This window comes from Tenrec ecaudatus, chromosome 5 (assembly GCF_050624435.1).
Source record: "Tenrec ecaudatus isolate mTenEca1 chromosome 5, mTenEca1.hap1, whole genome shotgun sequence".
NCBI lineage: Eukaryota > Metazoa > Chordata > Mammalia > Afrosoricida > Tenrecidae > Tenrec > Tenrec ecaudatus.
In genome coordinates this window covers 86,414,434-86,421,986 of record NC_134534.1, presented here as the reverse complement: position 1 = coordinate 86,421,986, position 7,553 = coordinate 86,414,434, and the positions used below count along the sequence as shown (strand labels likewise).

At 42.7% G+C, this 7,553-nt stretch overlaps 1 pseudogene; it reads right to left on the bottom strand.

Moving 5' to 3' along the window:
• Positions 1–4,187: 4,187 nt before the first annotated feature.
• LOC142448834 (eukaryotic translation initiation factor 1 pseudogene) lies at positions 4,188–4,559 on the bottom strand (annotated as a pseudogene).
• Between the last annotated feature and the right edge of the window lie 2,994 nt (positions 4,560–7,553).

Here is a 7,553-nt window from a genome sequence, read left to right as displayed (position 1 = left end):
CAACAAAAAATTAGTTATGAGTTCTGCTGAATCGATGCAAACTGGCTGAATTCCACCACTGCATAAGCCAATATTGCATAAGTTCCTCTGTCTAATGTAGTGTACATGTCGCAATCCTGAGCCCGATTCTGCTTCGGGAGTTCCACTGGTAACTAGAATGTATTGATCTGCTGCCAACTATGTTTTTGTGACAGTTGTCCTTAACCGCTTATGTCTTTTTTGAAGCTCGGCATCTCAGCAAACTCCTGGATACCAATATGACCTTGGGCTACTTGTCTCCCTCATCCACAAGATATGCCTTTGATCTTGTTTCTGTCCCATTTACGACTTAATAAATGTCCTCTTTGAATTACAAAAAGGGAAGGAAGGAAGGATGGATGTGGCTGTCTCCTCCCATAAATATTTATAATCTCTGAAACCCCAAGGAACAGTTCTACTCTGTCCTATAAGGTTGCCATAGGTCAGAATCGACTTGATGGTAGTGGGCTTTCGTTTGATTTGGGTTTAGGTATTTTGTTCTTCTGTGGCAATGTTAGGTAGCAGACTATTTCTGCAGCTACTAATATCTCCTGCCCACACACTCGCTAGATAACTATTATCTCCTTCCCACACACTCGTGCACTCCAGCATTTCTGTCTGCAGAAATTTTGGTTCCTTTCTTCTCCTTTGCCATGAGTCACTTTTGTGCTCCTCTACTTCACCAGGGTCCTGGCGATGTAGTGGGTTGCACACGAGGTTGCTACCTGCAAGGTCAGTTGTTATAGGCTTTCCAAAGAGAAGGCGTTCCTCTACTGTGAAGACCTGCGGCCTCTCAAGCCCACGGGGGGGGGGGCAGTTCTATTTTGTCCTATAGATCTCTGTCCATCAGAATTGACTTGATGGCGGTGACTTGTTCAGACAATCGTAAAAAATCAAACTCATGGAGAGGGTGGGTGGGAAGGGGGGACCGACTACAAGGATCTACATATAACCTCCTCCCTTGGGGGTGGACAACAGAAAAGTGGGTGAAGGGAGACGTCGGACAATGTAAGATATTACAAAATAATAATTTGTAAATTATCAAGGCTCATGGGGGTGGGGAGCGGGGAGGAAGGGGAAAATGAGGGCTCAAGCAGAAAGCAAATGTTTTGAGAATGATGATGGTAACAAATGTACAAATGTGCTTGACACAATGGATTATGGATGGATTGTGATAAGAGTTGTATGGACCCCCAATAAAATGACTTCTTTTAAAAAATTCGAACTCTTCCCACCACTCCTGCATCATTGCCCATAGGGCCCTCTTTTAATGTATTTTCTATGTATTTTCTTTAGCTCCCCTCTGAGGTCCCTTAGTCGTATAAATGGTTTATACTGAGCTAAGGCTTGGTGGCTCAATCTTACCCAGCAATGCAACGAAAGAAAGTACTGGAGTTTCGCTTCTGTAAAGATTACACGCAAGAAAGATTAGCTCTACGCTGTAACACAGGAGCTTGCCAGGAGTCAGAATAGACTCTAGAGCAATGGGTGTGGATAGATTTGTTTGTATTTTGGAATTCATTTCTCTTCAACTCTAAGCTGGGGAAACCATATTCCTTTGTAAGAGCTCTCTCCTTGACTTCCTTGACAGAGGGAATTTGCTTCTTCTGGGCACGCACTGTCCTTTGTTCAGATCTTTTGCAGCACGCATTACAGAGTACATATTTCGTGGCATACAAGCCTATTTACGAACCTTATTTGAAAACAAGGAAGCATTTTTTTCTTTCTATATACCCTGTTTGACATAGGACTTTGCATCGTGTACGGAGCAATGCTCTACTCAATGTCCAAGGTGTGGGCATTAATGGCACTTTGGGGGAGCTGTTGGGTAACTGTTGGGCTGCTAAGCTCAGGGCCAGCAGTTTGAACCCACCAGCCCCTTACGGGGAGAAAGAGTAAGCTGTCTACTCCAGCAAAGACGTGCAGCCTCATAGACCCTGTGTTGGGCTGCTATCAGTCAGAATGGGCTCGACGGCAGTAGATGTGGCTTGTTTAGTGGAGGACGTGTGCGCACTCTCTCAGCGCACTGCTATTGTTCCTTACCAGCACTGTTCTTTCCTCGTTGTCGGCTAGCTGACCCTGATGTATGTGACTCCATGTGGGTCAGAGTTGAACTGTACGCTCTAGGGTGTGCAACGACTGGCTTCTCTCTCTCTCTCTTTAAACTTTTTATGGTGAATGGGGTGAAAGTTTACAGAGTGCATCTGTTCTCCATTTAACAATCCGTACACATGTTGGTTGATCTCATTGCAATCCCCACAAGGTAACATCACTTATTGCATTTCCTTCCTGGGTTTCTTGTTTCCATTCCTCCTTCCTAACTCTTCTGAACGTTGTCCCTGGGTAAATGCTGCCCTTTTGATCTCAAATGGCTGATTTTTCTAAGGTGTTATGGTTCCCCTTACAGATCTGTCTACTGTTAGCCTGAAAATTAAGCCATCAGGATTAAGTTCATTTCCAAACATGAAGGGTCATAGTCTCAAGAGTTACATCTGCTCATTTTTATGATTTTGAGTTTGTTTTATCTCCCCTACCCACCCCCCACCCCCCACCCTACCTAGTGCTGTCTAATGTGATCCCTTTCAAAGCAGTCGGAAGTGATGGATGGACATCATCTAATTCTTACGGTTTCAGAGCCATTGGAGGCTGGTGCTTGTGAACCATTAATCCGTTGAAATAACTGTTTCCATAAATCATCAAATTCCTTCACTCTTCTTTGCTCTGGACAGAGATCAATAGTTGTCTTAGATGGCCATTTGTGGGCTTTCAAATCCAGGCACTATTTACCTAAGTAGGGTATAGACTATGTCTTTGTCAATGATGGTTTGCTAATTGACCTTGGTGTCCCTTAAGACTATAGTCATGATCCAGGAGATCCAGTGACATATTCACTTAAAGTATATGTGTATACATATATACTATAACTTTATTCCATACCCATTTAGCCATTTAGTCTACATGCTTACCTATAATCTGCTTGTAGATAATCACTGGTGCTATATTATATATGACAATATGTACCTGTGTTGCCTTAATTCTCACACTCTTCCTAGTGTCTCTCTCTGCTTCTATTATTTTTTCCAAGCTCTCTCATATATAGCCTTTCCTTCATCAAGGTTCATGTGTCCCTTCTCCATTCAGTAAGTTTCCCTCCTTCCCCACCCCACAACAGTAAAAATATGCTTCCTTTACTGTGAAAAGTCTTCTATGACTTTTCATAATTGTAGTCCCATGTAATATTTTCTCTTTGGTGATTAACTCATTTTACTCAGAATAATGTCCTCTGGCTTCATCCATGTCATTCTTTAATTTTTAGATGTATTTTTAAAATTCATGATTATTCTTTAGCATTGACTAGCATTTACCAATGTTTTTGGATCCATTCTTCCTTTACTGGGCATTTCCCAGTATTTTGTTTCCATCTTTTTACTATTGTGAATAATGCTACAGTTCACATGGGTATGTACATTATCTATTTCTCCAGGAAAGGATTGCTGATCATATGGTGTTTTTATTTCCAACTTTTGGAGAAATGAATGACTGCTATTTTGGAACTCAATAGTCAGGAACTTCTTCTAAGGAGCCACGACTTTGTTGGCAGCCCAGCCTGTTTACTGGGTGTATCCCCCAGGGACGCTACTAATATTCCTGCGTATCATGAAACTACAAAGATCTTTAAGAGATTTAAATTTAAGAACACAGACTCCCATATGGACACTTACTTATGCTTAGGTTCTTTAGTTAGTTACAAACACAAAATAGACGTGTAAGTACTCAGACTGAACAATAAAGTTTTCTAAAAGGATGCAACGAGCGAGCTCGTGAAGCAGGTTCCGAGTGAGTTGAAACCCAGACAGCTCAGGACGAGGAACAACAGGAATGGTGTGCTAGGAATAACAGGTTGCCCTGGACAATGCCACTAGAATGCATTAATCCAGTCAGCCTCACTCTCTGTTACTCAGCTCTTTAAATTCCACGGAAGTGAATCAAGTTGGCCTAGTACGAATTTTTTTTTTCTTTTCAGTTTATTGCATGAAGGAGTTACACTAGTCCAAGTTAAAAGTGGACCCCAAATGGTTACATCATACAAGCTGTGAGGTTTTAAACTTGTGACAAGGGACAGAGGGAATTTTTCTACTCATCGCAAGGAAATCCTCACTTAAGCTTCCGTGAGCCACAAGCACTTAAAACCCATGAACCTTCAGCTGGTTGTCCTTAGCCAGTCCAATCTCTACAAGGAACTGGCAGATGTTCTTGCGCTGGTCCCCCTGGAGCTGAATCACTTCTCCATATTCTGGATGCTCAACCACAGTACCATTGCAGGCACATTTCTTCTTAAAGGCCTTCACTAGCTTCTTTTTGTCGTAGTCATCAGCGATCCCTTGGACAGTGGTCAGGGTCTTCCTGCCGTTGCGCTGTTGAATTCTTATATGGATATAATCCTCTGTCCCCGCAGGCAGCAGGTCATCACCCTGACTTGCATCAGCAAAGGGGTCGAAAGAATGGAGGTTCTGGATAGCGGACATACGATAGGATTCCTTTTCCTCGGTGGAAACGGCCTGCGGAAGGCGGCGGCTGGAGAAGGCGGGCAGGGGGTACGGAGCGTCGGGAAGCGAGGGGGCTCGAGGGCGGGGGGGGGGGGGGGGGGGGCTGCTGAGTCCTCGGCGGCGGCTCAGTGACTGGGGCCCTAGTACGAATTCTGTGTCCAGTTTGGAGAAGCGAATGCCTTTGACTAGGAAACAAGCCGACCACACAGAATCCAATGAGTAACAAAAATCAGCCCCAAGGAAATTATTCTTTGAGAAAAAGAAATTGGGTGCTGTTCGCCAAAAACCACACACGTTCCTCTACATTTATGTTCTAAAATCAACTGTAACTCAGCACTATAGCAAGTGTTATAATGCAATTTTTATTAAATTATACTTTTTTTTTTAATCTGTAGCCTCTCACTCAGAAAGAATCATCCCTGAAGCCAATAAAGCGGCTTTTATGTTTTTCTAAACTGCTAACATACGGGGCACTTAGATGAGCTGTGACAGAGCTTAACTGAGTGGGTAGTAAAACAAATGGCTAGCAGACAGCAACATCAGCAAGTTGAAGTCATCACCATCCATCTGGAGCATCATTGAAGCATCAGCATTGTGACAAAGGCATGTGTAGCACTGGAGGCTTATGGCAGTCCTCTGGGGCCAGCACTGTGTCACAGCCCACTTAGCTCCTGCTTCTAGCCACTGGAACCTGAGTGTTGAGGGAGTCATTGGCTCAATTAGCTATCACTAAAATACTACACCTCTGGAGTCATAACTGAAAGAATGTGCTAATTCACTCAAGAAAATATCAGAGACATTTTTCCCTGCTGAATAGGATAGAAAAATTAATTACAAAATAAATGCTCATCTTTTCATATGTGAGTTATCAGTTCAGAGAGTTCAAGAGCTGATTATTTGTCACCACGGCTATGACCAGGACCCAGCTGATTTGTAATGTAGCAGTTAAAACTTATAAGATTAAAACTGCTTTCTCTGAGCATGATAGTGGGACAAGAGGAAAGTAAAAGGAAATAGAGGAAAGAGCTAGGAGGCAAAGGGCATATATAGAGATCTAAATACAGGTATGTAAATATACTTATTTATTATAATGGGGAAATAGATCTATGTGCATATATTTATAGATTTTGTATTAAGGTAATAGATGGACATTGGGCCTCCACTCAAGTACTCCCTCAATACAAGAACACTTTGTTCTTTTAAACTGGCCTTCCATGATGCTCATCCTCCTGAGATGATCACTGAAGACAAACGGGGGCATAAGCAAATGTGATGAAGAAAGCTGATGGTGCCTGGCTATAAATGATAAAGCGTATGGGGTCTTAAAGGTTTGAAGTAAACAAGTGGCCATCTAACTCAAAAGTAACAAAGTCCACGTGGAAGAAGCACATAAGCCTGTGTGATCATCAGGTGTCAAAGGAATGAGGTGTCAGGCACCAAAGAACAAAAAATCCTATCATTGTGAATGAGAGGGAGTGCAGATTAGGGACCCAAAGCCCATCTGTGGGAACTGGACATCCCCTTACAGAAGGCTCGCGTGAAGGAGATGAGCTAGTCAGGGTGCAGGGTAGCAATGATGAAACATATAACTTTCCTCTAGTTCTTAAATGCATCCTCCCTCCCCCCACTATCATGATCTCAATTCTACCTTACAAATTAGGCTAGACCAAAGGATGTTCCTGGTACAGAAAGGAATTGGAAACACAGGGAATCCAGGACAGATAAACCCCTCAGGCCCAGTGGTCAGAGTGACAATACTAGGAGGGTGGAGGGAAGGTGGGGAAGAAAGGGGGAACCAATTACAAGGACCTACATACAACCTCTCTCAGGGATGGACAACAGAAAAGTGAGTGAAGGGAGGCATTGGGCAGTGTAATATATGACAAAATAATAATAATTTATAAATTATCAAGGGTTCATGAGGGAGCAGGCAGGGAGGGAGGGAGGGGAAAAGTGAGGAGCTGATACCAAGGGCTCAAGTAGATAGCAAATGTTTTGAGAATGATGATGGCAACAAATGTGAAAATGTGCTTGACACAATGGATGGATGTATGATTGTGAGAAGTATATGAGCCCCCCATAAAATGATTAAAATAATAAAAACAAAAAACTGTTTGCTCTGGTTATTTACTGATTATGCAATTCATAAAAATTTCAGGAATAATGTTGTCTAAAGTTGAGATTTTATTTTAGTTGGCAAACTACTCTTGTTTTAAATCTCCTTTTAGACAAGTTAGAAATTCCAATTTTTAGATTTCTCGTGTGAGAAATACCTCAATTCTTGGCTTCGAATGAGAAAGAATTCACATTGAGGCCTGGTTTGTGATCCCAGTAGGTTTTTTTAAAATAAAAGATAGAAAAGATTTCAGGCTATCCAGTCACTGAACACAGGCACCCTTGGGGCACTGAACACCCACATATGGTGCCCTGAGGCCAGAGAGACCATGCACAGCCAAGCAGAAAGCGGAGGAGCAGCTGAAAGGACTGAGCGGGTCTCCAGGATCTGCCCTTTAGGGTCTTCAGCTGGGAAGCAAGGTCCATGGTGCTGGTTGGTCCCATTGTCTGAAGTAAGCTAACACGGCCTAGTCTGGGCAACCCAGGTGTACTGCCCACCTACAGTACTGCCCACCTGGCTTGGGCTTGAATTGGCGCATGCCCCTTAACCTTCAATGGCTTCCAACCTCCTGTAGGAACCTTTATGCATGGAGAGCAATGACCCCCCATCCCGCCACCGAACACAATCCTTTCATGATTCAAGAACCTGTTTATCACTCACTCTTTCAGGCAGTATTTTCCAAAAAAAAGATCCAAAACGCTGGCCTTTTGTATCCATTTCCACTAGTTTTTCTTCTCCTTTGTTTTAGTAAGATATCTTTTCTCTCCCAACAAAGGTCCAAGATATCTTTCATGGTTTTGCTTACTTTATTACCTACTGAATAAAAAGTTTCCTTTAAATTAAAGCAGAATATTTAGTTTATTTTTTCAAAA